This window comes from Ctenopharyngodon idella, chromosome 3 (genome assembly GCF_019924925.1).
Source record: "Ctenopharyngodon idella isolate HZGC_01 chromosome 3, HZGC01, whole genome shotgun sequence".
Lineage (NCBI taxonomy): Eukaryota > Metazoa > Chordata > Actinopteri > Cypriniformes > Xenocyprididae > Ctenopharyngodon > Ctenopharyngodon idella.
Genome location: NC_067222.1, coordinates 4,133,640 through 4,145,820, shown reverse-complemented (window position 1 = coordinate 4,145,820; position 12,181 = coordinate 4,133,640).

Below are 12,181 nucleotides of genomic sequence, written 5' to 3'. Positions count from 1 at the left end.
ATGTTTAACATTATCTGAGCGACTCAATTGTCAGCGCTGCCAGTGTTGGCAGTCATGAGATTTATGAAGAGCTGCACTCTGCTCAAGTTACTGCCTTGAGGAATATTTGGACTGATTTCATTTTATTTTTATTGTTATTTTGTTTATTTTTGCATTGTATTTATTATGATTAACCACTCGTTGATGATGATCAAAACTTATTTTTGAATAATCATCTATGGGCTGGAAATATTCCTTAACCCTCTGGGGTCTGAGGGGGTTTGGGGGCCCTGGAAAAGTTTTGACATGCCCTGACATTTTTTCATTTGCTTGTAAATGTAATAATAGCTAAAGTCTCATTACACTGTATTCAGCACAATCTGGGCTACAATGATATGTGTGCAACATGTATGTTCATGTTTGGAAAAAATAACATGTATGCATGGTTATTAAAAAAAAACAAAATGAAGTCATTGAAATAAGGTCACAAAACACAGTCCACATGACATTTGAGTACTGAATCTGAAGCTGAAGAGTTTTTGCTTCAAAATAATGTGAAAATCATCCTGCCTACTCATTCACATAAAACAATATATAAAATCATATATAACAATATTTTGTAAGAGTTTTTTTTTTTGTTTTTGTTTACAAAGGCCATGTAACTTCACTTTGATGGTTACATTGCAAAGCAAGTGCATGAAAAAAAGCGAACATTATTAATACAATAAAATTCCCCCCAAACCTTTAATCCCCCCAAAAAACAGACTTTAGTTGTAATTCATCTTTTAAGCTTTGTCTATTTGTAATGCTTTTAAAGGGCACCTATTATGCCCCTTTTTACAAGATATAAAATAAGTCAAATAAGTTTGTATGTGAAGTTTTAGCTCAAAATACACCACAGATCATTTATTATAGCATGTTAAAATTGCCATTTTTGGGGGTGGTGAGCAAAAACAAGCTGCTTTTGTGTGTGTCCCTTAAAATGAGCTACTGCTCCCGGCCCGCTTTCAAGAAGAGGGCGGGGCTTCAGAAGCTCATGAAACAAACAAACAGGACACTCTCTTGCACTGAAAATGCCCGAAACTGTCGGCAGTTCGAACCAGAGTCAGACAATGATGCCTACAGAGCAAGAGAATATATGCTTCATGGAGATAGAACAGGTATAGTTTAGTTTACTTATGGTTATAAATTATGTGGTCATCTTGCTTCTTGTTCAAACACCATGTGAAAGTGAATTTTGCATAATGGTGCCCTTTAATGTGTTCCGTTGTTTTTATTGTATTCTTGCTGTTCTGTAATAATAATAAAAAAAAAGGTGATCAGACTCTGGAGTATTATGCACACAATATATGGCTTTAAATCACAAAATATGTGTTAGAATCATGACACCATTTTTCTTTGTTTCACAATATTCAATTAATGATAGTAAACTAAGGTTGGTGTTTTTAGAAGAAGTATCTGTATCACAACAAGTATTACTATATATACTATTTGAAGCTTCAGCTTTTTCAATGCGGAAGTGTGATAAAGTCCTATTACTTATGAATGGGAGAAACTGCAACACGCAATAATATGGCGGAATACATCTTGCCTTTTAAATAAAAGAGCCAATTTCCCATAGAAACCTGAGACTCTCGTTTAGGACTGCACATGCACGTTGGCTGGTATAACCTGAAAATGTTTTACTGGTATTTGAACATAAAAAAACAACATTTATGGAACAGTTGATGTAAGATTTTGTTGCTGATTTGAAATATGTTATTTAATTGTGAGTTCAGAAAGCAGTTTTTGAGATGTCAGGATTCCCCCATTCAATATGGATGCCCGAAATAGCTGCAATTATGACCGTCGAGTGAAAGGGACATTTGATACTGCACCTGTAAAACACCGATATAGTTGCTAATGCTACAGCACCAGGTCGGACCTCGGTTTATCCTGCAATGTCATCACAGGAGATGGTTTCTATTGGGACTCTTAACCAGTGCTCGAAGTGGGATGGTACACACCAGTACGCAGTACCAGCACTTCTCTATTTTAATCATCAATTTTTTTCTTGCGCACCAGCACTTTTCACATGTTGCCGATATTCTGACCGAAATAGAATCAGACTATTAATTAATTGTATACATCCCATGTTCTGAGCTTTTATAAGCTGCACGAACTAAACGGATCAATTGTCTGCACAATATGACTGTGACTGAAGCCCAGTTGTTTAATTTTGCATGAGTGGCACACGAATCACCATAGGCAGGTTCACCAGCGCGCTCCAAATGTGTTTTTGCATGAGCCGTTCCTATGCGACACTGATGATAAAATGAGAATCTATTGAGAATGTAGTAAATCACTATGGAGAAAGTAGAACATGATCCAAAACAGCCACTAAAATGACAGATAAAAAGAGGGGAAAACATCATCCTGCAAGCTTTTTAAACTCATGATGACCACATTTACTAGAATTTATCACCTTCTATTGTATTTATTGTGGCAAATTTTTTAGTTGTAGAATTTATAATAGATAATCTGTTAAGGGAATAGATTTTTCACTAAAGATTAATACTACAACTGTGGCATGTTGTAGCTATAGTTTCTGTGTTGCTATTGTTCATAATAACTGCTATAGGTGAAAAAAAATCCTAGATAAAAAAAAAGAATAAAATTAACTGTAATTATATCTTTATTGTAACATGCCATAGTTAAACAATTACAAGAACTATGTTACTTTTAAGGCTGAGTACAAATTATAGAGAGCTTTAAAACATGGACCTTCTTGAATTGTTTACTAAACAATTGGTTTTCCTCATATGTAAAATGTTTTCTGCTAATACTGACATATATTAGGAAAAACCTGGCTTTCATATATTTCAAGAGATGCCAGGAAATTAACATGTTCAGTGTAATAAAATTTTAAGTAAAGATAGTTTGACCCGTGGCACTTTGTAAACAAGTGATTGTTAAGTGATTGTATTTCATTGCAGTTATGTTATCAACCAATTTGCATGTTTGGACCATTTTGCAAAAACAAACAAAATAAATAAAACCTCACAGGGGAGCATATGCCCCGGGACTGTGTTAAATGCTTCATATTTCAACCCCCTAATGTTCAAACCAAAACTACGCCCTTGCAAACGAGGGAGACAACCAATCCCCCCATTACCCCGCCCCCTTTGGTGAGTACCGGCACTTTATTTTTTTCACTTCAAACACTGCTCTTAACACTTGGGTTGAAGCTCTTTACAGAAACATCTGGCAAGGTGGAGGGTCGTTCACTCTTCATTCTGGGTACAAAAATAGAGATTTTCAAATATCATTACAAACACATGTCATATGTAATTGACTAATTCTCTAGGATCAAGTTGTGTTTTTTTAATAAGAGGTTTAATAATAGCCAGCTTAAAAGTTTTCGGTACGTATCCTAGTGATAAAGATGAATTAATGATATTAAGAAGAGGATCTATGACCTCTGGGAGCATCTCTTTCAATTTAGTCGGCATAGGGTCTAACATACATGTTGTTGATTTTGATGATTTAATAAGTTTAAAGAATTCTTCCTCTCCTATAGCAATGAATGAATGGAATTTTTCCTCAGGGATAATACAATGCACTGTCTGATGCGATACTGTAGTAGACGGTTGCTGTTTGGAAACATCAGAGGTTGAAGCTCTATTTCTCGTTAATTTAGCCACTGTATCAAATAAATACCTAGGGTTGTGTTTGTTTTCTTCTAAGAGATTTGAAAAATAAGTAGATCTAGCATTTTTTAAGGCCTTTCTGTACTTAATCATTCTCTTTCTCCACAAAATGCGAAAAACTTCTAGTTTTGTTTTCTTCCAGCTGCGCTCCATTTTTCTGGCAGCTCTATTAAGAGCCCGAGTGTGCTCGTTGTACCACGGCGTTTGATTAGTTTCTTTAATCTTCTTTAAGCGCAGAGGAGCAACTGCGTCTAATGTGCTGGAAAAGAGAGAGTCAATAGTTTCTGTTGCAACATTGAGGTCTTCTAGGCTGTCTGGTATGCTAAGGCGAAGAAACTGATCAGGAAGATTATTTATAAAGCAATCTTTAGTGGTAGAAGTGATGGTTCTACCATATTTATGACAGGGTGGTGGTTTTGCAGCCTTGGCTAAATGTAGTATACACGAGACTAAATAATGATCTGAGATGTCATCGCTCTGCTGCAGAATTTCAACGGCATCAATATCGATTCCATGTGACAATATTAGATCTAAAGTATGATTACGACAATGAGTGGGTCCTGACACGTGTTGTCTAACTCCAGTAGAGTTTAGAATGTCATAAATGCAATAAATATTTTGATTTATAGATTTTAATCTGCCATGACATAACATAAAATGTTCATGTATATACAGCAATAATGCATTGAATGATGGAGAATAAAACATTGCAGACAAGCTGAAAATAATATCCTATCGTCGTCACCGATAGCCTTGTGGGCAGCTCGGGTGGTCCGTTTAGTTCGTGCAGCTTATAAAAGCTCAGAACATGGGATGTATACAATTAATTAATAGTCTGATTCTATTTCGGTCAGAATATCGGCAACATGTGAAAAGTGCTGGTGCGCAAGAAAAAAATTGATGATTAAAATAGAGAAGTGCTGGTACTAAGTTGGTCAGCAGCTTTGTGAGCAGGTTTTATGAGAAAGCTCTTACCTATGAACTATTTACTGCCATCTACTGCTATTTAGGAGAACTCTTAGTGGTAAGATAAAATGTTTTGTGAATACGGCCCCAGGTCTCTCACACACTGCAGTGTTGCAATTGCTATTTAGACGAGTACTGATACCGTGTGGTGAAATACTTAAATATGTGAACTCGCATTACACAGATACATATAATACTATAATCAGTCTGATATTTGATAGGCTTATCTACTGTTTCTTTCCAGTGACTGGCTGATAGGGGAGGGGTCTCTGTCAGTGATTTATTCATAGAAATATTGTAGAATGAGGTATCATGTTGCCATATTCAAATAAATATTTTAAAATTAAAATGTCATATTAAATGTTGTTCAGCAAATTGTCAGCCTCTTACATGTCTGCATCTCAAGAGATTGCAGAATTCAAGTGACAAATTATGTTTTATAAACAAAGTTCAAACTGCACCTTATCTAATCAGCTCAAGAGGAGGCATATATATACACACCTACTATAGTTACCTCAACAGTTTTCTGCACCCTTCTGCCACCCTGACTCCTCACTCTCGCCAAATATGCTTGCTTTACTCTTTTACTCTATTTGATCATTTGTAAGTGAAAACTTGTGAAAACAACTGCCACAGGTAATCAGACATTATTTTCTTTTTTTATTTATATATTTATTTGTTTTCAAAGGTATATTTTTGGTGTTTTTTATTTATGATAGGACAGTGAGTAGACAGGAAGCGTAGTGGAGGAGAGAAAGGGGGGAGAGCATTTTTGTTCTAAGAGTATTTCAGCACTAAAACTAGCTCCTAAATCTGTGAAAAGTTAGGGGTAGTCATGAGGACCCCTAAGTCACTACAACCAAATCACAAACAATCATAAAATGGTTGTTGCCGGCAATCCGCCTCAGCAATCCACCCAAAGACATTGTACACCATTGAGGCAATAGGCAATAGAGCCTTGAGTGCTGAACCTTTCTTCATAAATGCAATATATATTTTGATTTATAAATTTTAATCCGCCATGACAACATAAAATGTTCATGTATGTTCTGCAAAAATGCATTGAATGATGGAGAATAAAACATTGCAATCAAGCTAAAATAATATCCTATCGTTGTGCCTCGTGGGCAGCTCAGGTGAGCCGAGTTTGAATTCCGGCTCGTGGACCTTTCCTAATCCCGTACCCCCTTTCTCTCTCCCACTTCGCTTCCTGTCTACTCACTGTCCTATCATAATAAAATGGCAAAAACGGCAAAAATAAATCTTTAAAAATAAATAAGAATATAATGTTCGATTACCTGTGGCAGTTGTTTTCATGAGTTCACACTTACAAATGATCAAATAGAGTAAAAAGAGCTTGGAATTTAGCCCAAAGTACTCCCCTGTATCCTGGGAATAGGAATCATCTGAGTGTGAGGAGTCAGGGTGGCAGAGGGATGCAGAAAACCGTCGAGGTAATCTCTTGAGCTGATTAGATAGACCATTTGAACGTGCTCCTCCCGAGCTTTGTTTATAAAACATAATTTATCGCTTGAATTCTGAATTCCACACAACAATGTGCACAAAAGTAACACTGAAGCAGGTGTTAAAGTTAAAGGGTTAGTTCACCCAAAAATTCTGTCAATTATTACTCACGCTCATGCCGTTCCACACCCGTAAGACCTTTGTTAATCTTCGGAAGGCAAATTGAGATATTTTTGTTGAAATCCGATGGCTCCGTGAGGCCTACATAGAGAGCAATGACATTTCCTCTCTCAAGATCCATAAAGGTACTAAAAACATATTTAAACCAGTTCATGTGAGTACAGTGGTTCAATATTAATATTATAAAGCGACGAGAATATTTTCGGTGCGCAAAAAAAAAAAAAAAAAAGACGACTTATATAGTGATGGCTGATTTCAAAACACTGCTTCAGGAAGCTTCGGAGCGTAATGAATCAGCGTGTCTCTCTCTCCATAAAAAAATAAAATAAAAAAATAAATCCTTGCTACGAGCACTTTGCTGGAATAACTGGGACTTGACACGACACTTGCATACTGCTGCACTCATGTTAATTTGATTGCTCTACTGGTTTCACTTGTAAGTCACTTTGGAAAAAAAGTGTCTGCTAAATGACTAAATGTAAATGTAAGAATATACGTTACTACTCGGATTAAATGGTTAAAATATTAGCTAAACCAAATCAAACACAAAATACTCAATTTCCTCTCAATCTGCATTATAATCACATAAATTACTAAATTGAGACAGAGTGTGAATATACGTATCAACAGCGTGCATTCCCCTTGTCAAAAATCCTATTAGAATTTCAGTTTGTCCTGTAGGATCTTATTTGATTTTTAGAATCTTATTAGACATTGTGATTTTTTAAATGGAATTTCAGTTTGTCTTGTTGAATCCTATTTTTCTTACAATCCTATTGGACTATCATATTTTTAATTGGAATCTTGGAATAGTTTGCATTAATGTAGGATATTAGGCTAAATGAATTTATTTATTATATCAAATCGAATCACCTTTATTTTTATAGCGCTTTTTACAATTGCAATTGTGTCAAAGCAGCTTTACAGTGATGGAGGGAACATAATTTTGGCTGCACAGCAGCTCTAGAAGAAAACGGTGTCATTGTCCAGCTCAAGTAAATTCAGTATTTATTAATTCTGTTGTAAAAAATCAATAGTTATTAATTTAGTTCATTTATCTACAGCAGCTCTGGAGAAAACAGTGATGTCCTCATCCAGCTCAATTCAGTTCGCATACTATGGTGTCAATGCAGGCAGATCAAAACGTTGAATATCAAGTGTTCCCTTGTGTGGGTTAAGAAATATACATGAAAGTGTACTCTCTTTAAGTGCACTTAAGTGTTTTTTATTTAATTAACATAGTATCTTTTTAAAAAGAAATGTACTTTGAAGATTTGAAGTACACAAGTGAACATTCATTATAATAAAGCACACTTATTTTTCACAAGGGAAGGACACCAGAAAGCCATTGTTTACATAAGAAAAGATCCAATCATATACTAACCCCTTCTCGCTGATCGCCTTAAAAATGTTATCTTAACTTTTGCAATGGTTACTATCTGCCATTTTATACACTTCCATGATTTTAACTGCGGATTTCACAAAACTCACAATCTGAAACATTCCCATACTAGGCTTGTACCCCTTAAGGCTACACAGGACTGCTTGGGGAGAGTAAAACCGTACATGTTTTTCGCTCACACCAAAGACTCTGAGTCTACTGAATAAGTAACCTTTGCTGTCGTCTAGGCTTGCTACGATAGTCGGCACATTACCAGTGTTACATGGTGTTCAGCCAAACACTAATTACATCACTTGCTTGTTTTAGTAATAAAAATCATTTAGTTCAGTTAGAGAACAGACACTACAATTAAAATCTGAAAGTCAACATCCCCACCCACCTGGTGATACTGGTATTACCGGTGTTGTCTCACGTCAATTAACCAGTGGGAAAATTTCCTCACCTTCACATCCTTGACAGAGCTTATCTTCTATTGAACCTGGAACAGTCCTTTAAAACTTTACTTTATATATAAACAAAAAAACAAGCTGTAAAAATACAACAGGCTACCTTCTGTAAGTGCCTCGTTGTACATTCATGTTTAGAGAAATCACAGATGTGGTCACTGTTGTCGAGGTTAAATGTGCTATGTGTGTTCAAACTTGTATTTTACTGTGTAAAACGATACTACATTGTTAATAATAATAAGTACTCTTGCGGTACTTTGATGTCATACACCGATCGGTCTGCTCAGCGCCGATGCATCTCGAACAAGCCTCTGATTAATTCAGTCAAGAGGTCATGCCATGATGAATCAATCTTCTACTGGCCGTCTTCACGTGATGCAAATTCGCAGGTCAGAGTTCACCGAACTTGAAGTTTGTAACACAGCGAAACTTTTTGCACAAGCTTGCGTTTCCGGTCAGACGCATTCGCATGCATATAAATGGAAGTCAATTGGGACGGAAAGTGCAGTGTGACTTTTAAGTGTAGATCGTATTCATTACGGAGTGAAGAGCGTCTATCCGTGCGGCACGTATTATAATATCAAAAGCCGCTTTTCCACCGTCGGGCCGAACAGTTCTTATAATGGTTAGGAACGGTTCCAGTTGTGTGTCCACTGGAGCCTGTACGGCATGGCGCGATTACAAACCGTTCTCGGCCCAGAATTCTTTGTTGTGTCTTACAAAGAAGAATCCAACCCAGCAAAAATTATAAACATTGGTAAGTATGTTAATGTAATGTGTGTCTGTGTATTACTGTGCAGTGAATGTACATACACTATATGTATATAGTGTATAATATAATATAAAATTGATGGTATACATGTAGCAGAAATCATTATCTAAGCATCTCAGGAACTCGATCTGAAATGCTAACAGCTTTACCATATAGAGAAAAATCAGTCAGTTAGCAGAAACAAACCAGAAGGGAATGGAGAACAAGTAAGGAATCTAAGGTAGGTTAGGATGTTTCTGTTTGTGTTGGGAATTTCAAATGTGAATAGAGATGAGAGCTGTAATATTATTGTAATCCACTAGATGGAACCACAAGACTAGAAATCCTTTTAAAGTCCCAGAGAACCGGAAGTTGCAAACGACTTTTCTGCAGTGTTGTGACATATTTCCAAGTGAAATGGAATATTAAATAGAGGGCAGGGTTTCACTTTAGCGCTCCTCCTCTCCACCTCTCGCTCATAGCGGACTAACAGTTGGAGGGGAGTGGTTTAAGCCTTTTCAACCCAAGCCGTCAAACTGACGTCATCAGAGAAGAAACGCCATTCCAGACTGGAAGTAACTTTTCAGATTTTGATTAAAGATTGACAAACAATATTTTTCTGTGTATTAACTTGCATGGATTAATTGTTCACCACAAGACTAGTAATATGTGCTAAAAAAGTAAATATGGTCAGTTTTAATTTCATGATGACTTTGTCTAATCATTTTGCATCTCTATAATAAATAATGTTCAGTTTTGCACAGACCGATTGTTTTGCTTCATAAGACCTCAATGTATTGTCAGGAGCTGCGGCTATTAAAGGGTTAGTTCACCCAAAAATGAAAATTCTGTCATTTATTACTCACCCTCATGCCGTTCCACACCCGTAAGACCTTCGTTAATCTTCGGAACACAAATTAAGATATTTTAGTTGAAATCCGATGGCTCCGTGAGGCCTTCATAGGGAGCAATGACATTTCCTCTCTCAAGATCCATAAAGGTACTAAAAACATATTTAAATCGGTTCATGTGTTTTTAGTACCTTTATGGATCTTGAGAGAGGAAATGTCATTGCAGAGCCATCGGATTTCAACTAAAATATCTTAATTTGTGTTCTGAAGATTAACGAAGGTCTTATGGGTGTGGAACGGCATGAGGGTGAGTAATAAATGACAGAATTTTCATTTTTGGGTGAACTAACCCTTTAAATTTGTTTTGCCTGTATGTGAGGAAAACACCATGTCTCAAACACATAAAATGGCACAAAACATGCTGTTTCCTATGGTGGATCGATTTGATCCATGATCGACCTCTAGGGCTGCTTAAGAAAAGCGTGCACGCACAATTATCTTGACTTGGTAAACCTGGATCAAATTAGTGGAATTGCATGAACTTCAGTTACCTTTTATGAAACCGCTTTAGCCCCAACTTATTTGTTTGGTTCATTCAAGTCAGGTGTTGGAGTTTAATCCCTGCTTTTCTTAGCGTCTTTTATGAAACAGTCCTCAGATTGAGTTCTCTTTTGCTCAATCAAAGTACAATTAAAATCAAAGACCTACATGTGTGAAGATGAATGGGAGCCAAAAAAACATAATGTGCACATTAAATAAAAAAAAAAAAAAGTCAACTTGAAGTGTATTCTTTCATATTTCAATCTGGTTAGGAATAAGAGAAAGCTGGTAATGCTGTTTGTGGAGTTGTTTAATCAGATCTTGTGAGATTTAATGTTTTTTATCTTCAGTTCATCTAAGGCTGTGGCTGAAGAAAGTTGTAGTTTGTGATCTTATTTCTATTTCTTTCAGTGCTTGTTTACAGCAGGTGTTTGAATGATTGAAAGAATGTTTCAGGAACATCATACTTTAAATAACATTCTACTAACATTGAGGAAACTGGACACTTTTATGTTCTTGAAATGTTACAAATCAACATTCGTAGAAATCAAAATAAGTTGAAAGAATGTTTAAGGAACAAGGAATCATACCTTTCAAAACATGTTCCTCTAATGTCAAAAAACTGGACATTTTTTACATTCCCAGAACCAACACTGAATATTTGGAGAATGTGCTGAAAACAAAAATCTGTCAGCTGGGTAACAGGAGCAGCAAAGGCTGCACGATTTAGGGGACAAAATCTAATTGTGGTCTTTCTGGTTAAAATTGTGGTAAAAAAAAAAAAAAAAAACCTGGTAAAATTCAACATTCACAAAAAAATGATAAAGCAAATGAGGTAGTGGGTGCAGTTTATAAACAGGTTTATAGATTATACTCAGAACAAAAACACTTTCAAGATAACATTTCCTGAAAAATAGTATTACAAAAATGACTAAAAATCCTGAAAGGGCTTGAGAATTCAAATGATGACATTCCAGGTGAATTCTTTTCTTATCTCTGAATGAGCATTTTTGAAAAAAAAAAAAAAACAAAACAATATTTTGATCATTTTCACAAAACATTCATGGCCCTCAGAATATCAAAAGAAAGAACTGAGCCTCTGCTTAAAAAAACAAACTAAAAACCTTTTATTCTAGCTTCATGCATTATTTTTTCATCAACACTTTAATGTGGGTTTTTAAAGTTTCATAAAAAAAAAATAATAATAATAATAATTTTGTGTAAAAAGCTGAGAAAATAGCATTTTTCTCAGAACTACATCTGGATCAGATTCAGAATGATGATCAAAACATAGAGTAGACCACATTCATCAACACCCCCGAACAATCCTATACCACTTCCTGGATAGACATTTAATTTGGTAACTTTAGGCATATTCGATTTATATGCTGTTTAATGTTGATTATCATGTTATTTTACATATGCATCTGCTTACATGCCCAACCGCTTGTTTCTGCTTCTTCTTTCCCTGTTTTGATCCGGAGATTCTGCACTCATTCAGAAGATGCGTAATAGCGCCCCCTACGGTATAACAGTAAAAGCATGGAAAGTCTGAAAATTTGTCTATAGCATCAGAACTGGAAAACGTACATTTACACACAAAATGACCAGCAACCACAACTTTCAAATGGCATCTTTCTTTTTCTAGCTCAACTGTCACTGAATGAAACACATAGGATTGTGGGATATCAAAGGCATCGATCAGATGAAGTTGCCTTTATGCCTTCCTATCTTGGAATGCATCCTCCAAAGGGAACATTTTCACTACAGCAACGTAGTGAAAAAAGACACCTGATGAAAAACTTGACAAATTTCTGGACCTTTATAAGGAAACAGCCAAGCAACCAAAATGACATAAACATTATAATATAGATAAATGAAATGTGCACTGTTTACTTTTTTACATGATCCTA